This window comes from Xenopus laevis, chromosome 3S, assembly GCF_017654675.1.
Source record: "Xenopus laevis strain J_2021 chromosome 3S, Xenopus_laevis_v10.1, whole genome shotgun sequence".
In the NCBI taxonomy this organism is placed as follows: Eukaryota; Metazoa; Chordata; class Amphibia; order Anura; family Pipidae; genus Xenopus; species Xenopus laevis.
Window position 1 is genome coordinate 79,827,156 of NC_054376.1, and position 12,847 is coordinate 79,840,002.

The 12,847-nt window shown below is 35.6% G+C and overlaps 1 pseudogene; it reads left to right on the forward strand.

Annotated features, from left to right (window-relative positions):
* Positions 1–12,847, forward strand: part of LOC108712360 — a 50,203-nt pseudogene that overhangs the window by 15,646 nt on the left and 21,710 nt on the right.

Consider the following 12,847-nt stretch of genomic DNA (forward strand, 5'->3'; position numbering starts at 1 on the left):
GTATTTGGAGGCTTTGTTTTTTTTTTTTGTCTTGGTTACCGTTTCAGTATTAATGGATATTTTAGAGTGGTGGAACAAAGCTTGAGTTGCATTTCTTCTATTCCAGTGGACAAGTATGCTTTCTTTTATTTGCAGCTGAATATAAAGGTCAGAATAAATGGTCACTTTTCCTTTCTGTAATATAAAATGGTACTTTTTTGAAATCTTAACTTGTTTTACACTAAAAAATACAAATTGCTTAACTTTGATAGGCCAGAAGAAAAGAAGTTTTTGTACAAGAAAGATATGGAAGATTTAACCTTGGTGACCCCTTCTTGGCTCTACAAAGAGACTTTGAAACAGGCATGGTTATTAAAGAAAAGAAGCAGATCTGTAGCAATCCGCTCACCATTTTGGAAGCTGTTATGTCTCACTGCAGGAAAATGCAAGAGAGAATGTCGGCACAATTGGCTGCAGCAGAAAGAAGACAAAAGAAGGTATGTACATAGTACTCAGTAGGCAAGCATAGGTGTAAAAGGCAAGTGAAGAAAATGCTTCTGGCATATTTACATTTCCAAAAAGGTATATGGCAATTGTTTGTTAGACAAAATACCAAAAACACATCTCTTACAAGTCACGTTAAGCATTCATTGGATAAACAATTCTTTCTATAGTTTGCAGCTCTCTTCTGTTCAGATTCCTGCATGTTTGAAAATATTTCTTTTGGACAGAACCCATTATTTCTGGCAACCTTCAGCGATTTCTACTGAAACAGGATTTTGTTTTGCGTTAAAATTAATAATAACCATGTGAGTTTATGACAAATAAACATAAATGAGTTGAAACACAAAACATTAAGTAAACAGATGGGAGATTGTATGACCAAACCAAAATGCAGAACACCTTAGAGGCTGCGTTCAGGCTAGAGTGTTAGCCTCCTAATTTAATATCTAACTTGCTGGCTGCTCAGCTATATAGGAATATACAGCAAGTTCTTTGTATTCCATCCAGTTCTTACTGGTGCAATAGTTCTGCAAACTGGCACATGGACTTTCATAACGGGAAAGTGAAAGGAATATAATTTACTGATCTTGAACATATTATTGGGTTAATGGAGTAAAGCTTTATGCCTTATTAATAGTGTGTAATATATCACACCTCTCTGTTTCTTCCATTCCGTTTTGGATTGTTCTCTACTGTAATGCTCTTCCTCTTTCTTTTCACTTCTTTCTAAATGTATTGCCCTTTTCTCTACACTTTTTTTCTATTATGTTTTTTTCCATCCATCCGCATTTTCAATGCCGCTTTCGCTCTCCTCTTTTTTCAACTGAATCCGCAAATGCCTTCATTGCTTTTCAATAAAGCATTTCTCTTCTGTATTGTAAACCTTTTCTTTCACATTCTGTTTTGCTTGCCCCCTTCTTTCCTTGCTGATTGAATGGATGTGTAATTGTTTCCAGTCAGCCCTCTGTAAGAAAGCTTACACTATAGTCCGTGACACTTGCTGATGCAGACATGTTTTAAACTGTCAGAAAGAAAATGTGCATGCTGACTAGAAAAGGTGATGTCTGAATCAATCTGCTGCAACATATCCAGTCACCCAGTAATCTTGTACTCGCTCACAGCACTTTCATACTGACCGGATTTAAATATTCATGCACCTCTAGGGGGGCAATCCCAGGGGTTTCACACATGACATATTGGGAGTTACTGCTTTTAAAGAAATTACCCAAGATGCCTAGGCAAGGCGAATTAAAGATTTGTAGCTATTGTAATTCCTGTTTTTTGAAAACATGAGGACAGATTTATCAGTTGTCAAGAGACCTATTATATTGATGTTCCAAAGAAAAAAGTTTATTTTCTGCTGTATATTGATCTTAATTTTTTTAATCAATCATTCTCATAACTATGTGTTGGTGTTTTTTCAGCCACAAAATATAGGAGCTCAGACCTGCCGAGAGCCACTTGAGAATTTTCGAGTTTTTTATCAAGGTTCGAATATGAATTTTTGTCACAAAATTCGAAAAAAGTCAAAAATTTTTGCACAAAAACGTATAGATTCAAATTATGTTTTCAAAAACTCAAATGTCCAGCATTTATTATGCAAAAAACTCGAAAAAAAATTGGCATCTAAAAGCTGGCGAGTTCATGTAGAAGTAAGTCTGTGTGAGTTGTCCTAGGCAAAATTCAAGTTAATTAAGTTTTTTTCACGATTGTATTCAATTGAGTTGTTTACATTCTGATTTTTTCATAAGCATTTGAGTATTTTCTAATTGTGAGTATTCACAGTAGAAAAAAACCTCACAAATTACATTTTTTAAGTCTAAGTCTTAAAAAAAATGTTTGGATGTTTTCACACTGGACAAAAAACAGTTGTGAGAAATTGAGAATTGTTGAAATAAATAAATCCTCCCCCCCATGTAGATGGCAACTATTGTTCTTTAGAACATACAATTTCTTACCAAAGAAAACTTGGGCAAACATAAAATGGCAAATAGGAGTATTTTATATACTAAAAACAATTCTAGATTGAATATAAATGAGTAGAGAAGAGTATAAAGAGATGCAAGGGAGGATGAAAAGTGCACTTGTATGTGAGAGGCAAATTTGAAAGTAGGTAGTATAAAAGAAAAAAAAATGTTTTCAGGCAAAACACTACTATGTATGTATATTATTGTTATTAATGTTTAAAATTCACTTAACAGTAGTGGATGGTTAAAGTGATACTGACATTAAATTTTTTTTTTAAAATAAATATTAATCTACATTAAAAGTTACCTGTAGGTTATGTTGATTGTTTTTCGCTGATAGTGCTTTTGTAAGTAATTGTCACTTTAAGTTCCTAAACCTGACTGTTTTGCCAACGGACTATTGCTGCACAAATATGGCAGCCCCCTCATAGAGGAACATGGTAGTAAGAAATGTAATGTAAAAGCATCAGGCAAATACTTTTATGGCAAAATTGTAAATAGAATTCACAGACAATATTATGTTAGATATTAAAAAGGTTATTTTCTGATGTCATTATCTCTTTAAAGAGGCAGTTCACTTATATGAATGTTTAGTATGATGTAAACAATGTGTTTCTAGAATTTTCTTTTTTTAGTTTTAATTATTTAGCTTTTCATCATTACTCCAATTTGGAATTTCAGGAACTATCTGATGGCTTAGTTACCCTAGTAGCTGAAAGTGGTTTGAATAAAAGACTGGAAGATGAATAGGAGAAGGCCTGCGTATAAAGATTAATAAATTACAATAAAATTGAGTATCACAAAGAATTTATAGTAACCCTGGAAGAATAAACCAAATAATTCAAAAACTATTACAATAAAGACCAGTTATACTATTGCTAATAATAATAATAAAACTGTGCCTTGTACTTGATCCAAACTAAGATATAATGAATCTTTATTGGAAGCAACCCCGGCCTCTTTGGTTTATTAAATGTTTACATAAATTTCTAGTAGACTTAAGGTATAAAGATCCAAATTACGGAAGTTATCCGGAATCACCCAGGTCCTGATCATTCTGGATAATAGGTCCTATACCTGTAATACTGCCATGATCTTTCCCACAAATAACATGTCAAATATATATTTCTGTCTTGTACCATGTAGTCTAAATGATATCTTATTTAGGTACTAATACTGCTACTATTAGTACTAGTACTAGTACTAATACTGCTACTGTTAGTGCAAGCAACCAAAAACCAAAAAAATCGGAGGCTGTCCTTTCAAAATATTCTTTTGTGCCTGACTCCCCGAAGGCTTTAAGTACTTATTTGTATTACCTAACTACAGGCCATACATTTAAAGATCTGATCCGTGGCAAATGAGTGGGTTTTTCAGCATTCTGCCCATCTTGAGGTGGGAGATGCAATCTGTAGGAGCAAGAATCGCATCAATGAGCCAATGTGGTCATCGCTCCAATGGGATTTTTAAACCTGTTGGGGAAGCCCTATACACAGCCCTATAAGCTGCATAATTTGTAGCTTTTATCTCCCTAAGTATGACCACCTTAACTTTTTTCCTGACCAAACTGGCCCTACTGTATTATGTGAATGCGATCAAGATCTTGATTAAGCTCCTCTGGGCCAGGGAATGAACAGTTTCCTTAAAGGGCTGTGTAAAGGAGATCATGCAATGTAAAGAAAAAAAGCCAATATAAATGAGAACATTTTATTTTTAGTACACACAACCTCTAAGCATGTGATACATCACAACATTGGCCAACTACACAGGGAAAGCTGGACAGTACTTCTTTTGACTTGTAAAGCCTTCGTATCACAATATCTTTGTAGTGAGACTGTACATACTAGAGAGATATAGAGCTTAGCTTCCCAAATATATGAACTGTGGGAATATATTACTGTATATTGTTTAAAAAAAACGCTTAATGTGTGTATATCTATATGTATATATGTGTACAGATACAATTGGAAATTGAAAATACACCATCAGTACCTTATATTATATTTTATATACGTTTTAAATACATTTAAGCAGAGACTGAACTTGATGTGTTTTTTCAACCTCTACTAGTATGTATAAATGAATTGCCAGTATCTGTCTGTTTAGACTATACTTTCTGAATTTGCCTGGTCTATTTTTGAAATAACCAAATTTCTGCTTTGCAGCTAGATTTACCCCTATTTCCTAATACCTATAAATACATTCTGAATATGTGTAACATGATGGAAAGTAGAAATAGAAGTTTCAGTTGTTACACTGTGCATGTAGGAAGTTAGAATACTAAGGGCAGCAGTATGTTAAGGTTATATGAGATTATGCGTTACACTGTAAGTTCAGGACTAACAATAACTCTGTCACATTTGATTTTCAGATGCACAGTAACACAACTAAATTCGATTCACAGGCCATGGGGAATGCAGCACAGTATACTTTCAACTCTGTTTGCTTTCATTCCACCTAAATCAACATATAATATCTAACTTGTTTAAATGATTGAAACAGGTTACACAAGAATGCTAACATTTCTTAAATATGTTCTATTCTGTGCTTCACACTTCCTGTTCCCATTTAGTTACATTTTGAACTAATACAATTGGGGTAAATAAGTGTATAATTTACAGTAGGTTTTTTTTGTTAAAAACTAAAATCGGACCAAATTAGTGATAAATAGTACTATTAACCTGAGATCAGATGAATTGTCTCCCAGTATTCAAGGGCAAAGTTACACCTGGTAATTTCAAGCATTTTGCTGTCCAGGAGATTTGTAGCTCCATGGGCAGGGTTCAAAATGCTCGGTATCACCTCCCTTTCACTTTGAGTGCCAATCATCTGAAAGCATTAGTGTACTTTCTTCTCAGGAATTCTCTATGTTTGAAAACACTCTTTTTATTTGTTTGCAAGCCTTAGTTCTGAAATGTCTTCAAGAGATTATACTTATATCGGTAAACGGCCTTCTCTTTATTAGCAGACTGAGCAAACCGCTAACAACCTATCCAGGATGTCCACACGCACACCCACATTTTTTTTCTGATTATAGTTTGACAGACACATTTTTGAACTTTTCTTATGGCTGTCCAAGAAAGCATATATTTCTAGAGCAACCATGTCTGAAATGTGCATGATACAATGATGTCAGTACTAAGCAGCTTGAGTCTCTCCTTTGTTTGGAACAGCCAACAAACAAATGTCATGTCAATTACAGTTGCTTCTGTTTTCAGATTTCTTGGGGGTGGGGATCTAATTAACAGCCTGAAAGCTAAGATAATTAAATTACATTGTGACAAATAGTATTTTGGCCAGCAAGCCTTCACTGCTGTTGTGAAGACTGAGTATTCTGAGAGGAATCATGGCTGTGAAAATGCTCACAACAAACTAACCTTGAAATGTTGAGCCTTTCCTGCTTTTTTGGTAAAATTGAGATATATCTTCACAATTTCAACTGACAATGAAGCATTCTTTAATGCAATTAAACCATCATTTTGAATAGTGCACAATTTGCCCATGCTACCACAAATTAGCATTTGGAAATTGTACAGAAATTGCAGCACAAGTTAGTCTATAGGATTTCTTGACCTGGTTATACCAAGGGGCAGATCATTCCATGCTGCATTTATGTAGTCTTCATACTGGTGCAGAGCGCGTTATCAACCAGTAGAATGCACGTAAACCTTTATTACAAATCAGTGTGTTCAATGTCATATGTAATTTCCCCTGAGCACTAGATTTTCAATAGAATGTACACACGTTCCATGTAAAAATCAAATGTAATGTGGCGTCTGGCTGATATCTTCCTAAACAAATCAACTGTTTCACTTTCACATTTGTTTTGTCTCCTTATGCCTCTAAGTCCCAAAAAATTTAGAAATTTGTCTAGGACAACTACCATTGACTTCTACATTTATCTGACAGCTTTTAAATTGTTTTATGCTTACTAAATCTCTTAAATTCGAATTTGAATGTTGATAAATCAGCCCCTAAATTGCAAGAAAATGTCTCGATAATTGATACATTTCCCTGACTGTGTGTGTGTGTAAGAGAATATTGCAAAGTTCATATTTTTTGCATTTTGTTCTAATAGGTGTGACAATACAAAGGATAAAATTTAGAGCAGTTTTTATGTAAAATTCTTACTGTTATTGGTCTGTGCAAAACAATCTTTGATATATGCTATGCTATGTAATTTATTTTTTAATAATGTAACACTAGTAAGTTAAACAAAAGTAATGCAAGATATTTGCATGAGAAAATTAATAAAAAACTTCATGACATGGGACAACCTATTAAAATTAGAATTTAATTTTCACATGACATGAAAACTTACTGAATTTTTATTGAAAATATCTGAAAAAATTTGTGTTTTAAAGGAATGACCTCTGAATTGATAAAACTGGGGTATTTGCTTCACACTATAAACTATAGTTTATATAAACAAGCCGCTGTGTAGCCATGGGAGCAGGCATTCAAGCCCAGGATACACACTAGATAACAGACAAATTCTGAATAATCCCATTGTATACTATAGAGTTTATCTGTTATTAGCTGTTTATCCTGTACCTTTTCTCCTTTTTTCAGCTTTGAATGGTTGCCCCCATGGCTACACAACAACTTGTTTAGATAAACTATAGTAGAGTTTCTGAAGCAAACACACTGGTTTTACCAGTGCAGGGCAACATTATATAATAGTTATTCCTTTAAATACTTTCATTTCTTTTTGTAACTGTTCCTTTAAATATGTCCTCTTTATGTTATAACCCATATTATATCCCACATTATGTCATGAACTATGTTAATCAATTTTTCTTTTTACACAGCTGGAGTGTGAGAATACTCGTCTACAAAATATAGAGCAAGAGCACAAAAAGCTAATGGTTCGTCTTGAAGAAGAACGAGCTAAAAATAAGCATGTGGTTCTCATTCTAGTTAAAGAATGCAAGCTTTTGTCTGGTAAAATAGTAGAAGAAGCTCAAAAGCTTGAAGATGTAATGGTAAAACTGGAATCTGAAAAGAAAAGGGGTACTGACTTAGAAGAATCTTTGGCTGCAGAAAAACAGCTTCGATCACAAATGGAAGCGCAGATGAAGGATCAGATTAAAAAACAGATTTCAGAGTTTGACACAGAAAGAGAACAACTTAATGCCAAGCTTTGTCAAGAGGAAGCACGTACCAAAGAGTTACAAGATGAAATAGATAAAATGAAAAACATTATTGAACAATTAAAGATGTCAAAAGAGGATGCTAAAGCAAACCAAGCCCTTCTTCGCAAAAGCAAAGACAAGCACACGATTCCTACAGGAGCAGGTTCACGGTCTGTTTCTTGCCAGACAAATATTTTATATGTAGACAGTAACACTGAGAATCTCAAAAAGTCTCCTTTGACCACACCAGCCAGACCATCCATTGTAAATCATGCTGTAGCTGTTAACACAAAAATAAATATATGCACAAATTCAGCATTTTTAAAGCCAGGTTCAGAAAAACAAATCCCACTTAATGATTCATTGATTGGTCTTCCTTCAACCCATGGAGTAACTCCTAGGACAGAAGATAATGGGTCATCCCAAGATCCAACAAGCAGTACTTCTCTCTATCCAAATAATTCATTTTGCACCTCTCCAGCTTCTCCAAGTTATTTGTCTCAGTCTATGCAGAGTTTACATTCGCAATGTACCAGCACTACCACAAATTCAGGTCTTAGTCCTCGAATTCAGGCTGCAAAATTTAAGTTCCAGGCTAATGCCAATGAACATGACCAAAATGGAAACACAACTCAGCCAAGGGAGTTATCACCTAACAGCCGAGAAAATTTTGTTGCAAAACAAATGGCAAGAAATACTGTAACCCAAGTCCTTTCCAGATTTACAGGTCCTCAGGGAAGCACACAATTGAGACCTGGGTTTGCACATCCTATGGAAACTGGTACTTATCCACCTGTGGCTGGACGAACAGGCCACCCTTCTTTTGCACTGAAATCCACTTCAGTGTCAAGAGTGGACAGAGGAAACCCTCCACCCATTCCTCCAAAAAAGCCAGGACTGTCTCAAACTCCACCTACTCCTCACCCTCAGCTAAAGGCACCCCCAAATGTAGTAGGAAAAAGTGAGAACAAGCCCATAACATCTGCTCCCTCCTGTTCAACACATGGAATCAGGGTTTTAAATGAGGAAGGTGTATCTAAATCTTCCTTACCTCAGCTGCCACCAAAACCAACTATAGATATACCTGTGGCATCTGCAGGCTGTGTCATACCAGCCATAGGTACATCACAGGTGGGTGCATGGCCTTCCCAGTTCCATGGATGGAAACAACCTGCATGTTCAGATCGTTCCCTTGTCATTCCTACAATCATTGCCTATAATTCCTTCATAAACCTGTTAGTGCCTCATCCTGTAAACCATGTGATTCAGACAGCCTCCTGGTAACAGCATCAGGTAATGGGATACTGGTTTTACAGAAGTTTTGAAATTGCTTTCTCTGTCAGATGCAGACATTAGAATATGTATCCCTTATCTTGCTTTCTAAAGAAATGTCTCTACACTGCACATTGTTTCCCTTTCATACATGGGGTATGATAATCTGTATTCAATTTGACTTTTGTACATTATATACTATTTTCTTAAGGTTAGAGTAGGGATTTGTTTTCATATTAACTATGAATGTTAACCAGACCAGAATATAAAATAAACCTGCCACACAATGAGAAAATAACAAAGTTAAAAAAAAATGAGGGGTATAGCTTGAGGGGTTAAGGAAATTACATTTTATGAAGCACAGAAAATACAAAATGAAATAAATATTAGTAGGTTTAAGTTTTGATTGTTTTAATTTACTTCGAACACCTGGAGATATTGAGGTTCTTTGTGTTAACATAACCTGGCCATACAAATAGTCATAGTAATCAGTTTAGTAGATCTTTGCCAATTCTCTGTAGTGCCTAGATCAGGCTGGCCAATGCTATTGACACCTGATGTGGTCCTCTGCTGTACAGAAATTACCTTTTGGTGCCAAAGCCATAGCTGAAAAAGCCCCTATTGGATATTTATTGAAAAGGACATGGTCTTAGACCCATACGTGAGCAATTGGGCATTTAACTCTGTTGTGTGACAAAGTCAGTAGTTTATTACTGCTTATGAGCACCTGTACAAGGTGTTTTCTTTGGGGGCCTTGGAGCCAGGGAAAAGATAAGCTATTTGTAAAGATGGTTGATTGAATGAAGAGCTCTGATCAGAAAGTATAAGTATGTTATATTTGTTTTTCTGACAGTTTTTACTTAATTTCAGTCATACTCCACACTGAAAAACTCAATACAGTTGTTTTGCCATAAAACAAAACATGCAACAAATAGAGGGGTTTCTAATGCATTAAACTGTGGCAGAGTTTCGGTAAACTGTGGGATTTACAATGCGTTATGAACGATTGGTTTCTTCATAAAAGATCCCAAACCCATATTTTATTATCAGCAATGTACTTGAAATATCAAGTGAATTTAGATTTGATCATGAAAGCTTTGGAAGGCTAGCATAAGAGGTGACAAAAGTGAGCAGCATATGAAATATGACAAGAGATACAGAGATGCTAGACAAGATCATTTATGATAGAATAAAGTGGAGACAAACGCACCAATATTGTACAATACAAATTTTCGTACGATATTTGGTGCGTGTATGATGGCAAACGAGCCAACCGATCTTCGGCAGAAGACTTGGATATCCGTCAGATTGGGTGCCTTTGAAGGCATCCTACCAATGGCCTCTTTTTAGTGCTCAATCCTCCTAAACAGGTAGAATTCTATTGTTTCTACCTATATATCTGATGATTCCGCTCTACACGTGTATAGAAACAAATGATCTTTCTTGGAAATATCTTTTCCAATGAAAGATCATAATCTTTACGTCTATGGTCACCTTAAGTATGAAATAGTTGTGGCTGACCTCTGTGGAAGAATGCAACAGATATAGTATAGTATAGTATTTTTTGGTAATATACACATGTATATATATATGTACCTTACATGTCAACAAGGCAACAGACTTTGGTGAGGGCCATTGAGATTTCATGTACTGAGGGGGATAAGGATTTTTCTTTCTTTTGTTTATGTGCTAAATATCTTTGAGAACTGTTGATTTAGTAGATGTATAATATCTGAGGTTTTGTTGGCATACAGAAGTATTTGAACCATGTAATATAATTCTTTATCCATCTAGTTGTTGGAAATAGTTGTTGGCCCAGGATAGGACATTAAGGTATTCCTATATAGTAAGGGACGGTGAACGATGACCTATATCATTGTAGAATATAATAGGAATAAGAGGGTAGGATGAAAGTGGCACAGAAACTGAAATGGTTGAGGGTGTTCAGCAGTGGTTGGGGGTGGTAGCATCCAGGGCAGCCATCAGGGGGGGACAGGGGGGAGATTTGTATGGGGCCCAGAGGGTAAAGGGGGCCTGGCCACGCCACACTTACTTGATTAGTCGGGCCCCCCATCTTTCTGAAAGCTGCTGACTTCGGGAAGGCATGGACGTTTAAGGGACCCTGGCCACCAATGTTCTCATAATGTGGGGAGGGGCCCTGGCCACCAATTTTTATTTTCTCATGTGGGGTCCTAGCCACCAATATTTTTTAATGGGGGCTCTGGCCACAAATGTTTTTTTCATGGGGGGCCCTGAACACCAATAACTTTTTATTTTTTATTAACATGTGGGAACCCTAGCCACCAATATTTTTTTTGTTTTTTTACTGTGTGGTGGAGGGCGGACCTGTGGGGTGGGGAGGGGGACCTGTAGGTGGGGCTTGTGGTGGGTGCAGCCCAGGGGGCCCAGGAAATCTTGTTGTAAGGGGGCCTGCGATTTCTGATGGCGGTCCTGGTAGCATCAAATGTAGAGAGCTCATAACTAAAGGATACCACACTACTTTAAAATGTCTTATGACGTGTATTGTCAGATCATGCTGAACTTGGATGGGCAATAAATTATGTTTTTGCTTATATCATCTAAATTCACATGTATTTGGACTAAAGTTGCATTTTCTTCTTGTTTCTAGATTTGCCATTTCCCATCAAACAGTCTTGGCTTACTATGCTCTGCACTTGTACAGGCAGTTTTGAAAAAAGCAGAACATTCTGCCAATTAGGAGGCCTTGCTTCAAATAAAAACTCAAGAGTTTCCCTTGATATAAGTTAGGTCAGTAACTTGCAACCCTTTTCTTTATGAAATGCTGCCAGAAATGGTTTATGGGGACACTCTGTGGATTTTTGTCTTAATAATTCCTAATATAGATCTATATATATATATATCTCTATATTGTTCTCAAGCAGTGGTGGAAGATTGCTGTCAGAGTGATTTAAGCAAACTAGAGCTACTAGTTTTATGGTGACCCATGTATTGCATTTTTGTTTCTGCTAAATTCAGTTCTATACTATGACTGCAAGAAAGCTAAATAATTAGTGATCATTTTATATACTTTGCTTAAAAATTAATCATTCGTATTATTTGAAGCATGAAGCATTTTGTTTTATTTATTTATTTTTGCTAATTTTAAGATCATAGATTTTCATACCCCATGAAACCTTTCGTGTACAACTGCAATTATTTTTCCTCAGATCTTGATATCACTATCATTTCACCTTAAATCTGAGAAATTTGTCTGTTGACTGTGATTGGCCTGGAAGAGGGGTAAATGATTTAAATATTGATCTTGGCTATCAAATTAACCATCTCCACATTCTGAAGCTGGTGCCAGAAGCTGATTTTCTATACTTATGCTCTTCATTACTGCATGTTCTTTGGGGCTCTGTATATGTTTCACTTATTGGCTTTTTTTATTAAACATCTTTCTTTTGCTTCTTAAATTGATTACATCAGTTTCATACTCTTATGTTTAGTGGGAAACTGTTAATACCTGGTAAGCAATTGTTTTTTTTATGAAGAATTTGGGGAAACTTTGTATATATCTATTGTTATAAACTGATCTATTTGTATGTGAATCTATATTATCACGTTAACCTAATTAATTGTAATTTAGTAATACTTTATCACTTTAGTTGTATGTTTTATCACTTTAGTTGTATGTATGTATGTTTTATTGTATGCATGATAAATATACAGTTACCTCAAAATTTTTTTTTCACAGAATGGGCTGACTTTTTGTTTTGTGATTCACAGCATTCTGTAATTACTGGAGACATCTAAACCATTCTAAAGACAGGCTTTATAAGTTAGCACAGATATATTACCGCTTGCATGGTGTAGGATTATTAACATTGCCTGCTGTAAACCTGCCTCCTGTGACTCCTATTCACTTGAATGGGAATTGTCAAAAACCTCCATATTTCCTATATAGGCACCCATGGGTCCATGCCTTGTGTGACAGCTTTGTGGTGGGGCAGAGTTCAGTGCCTTTAT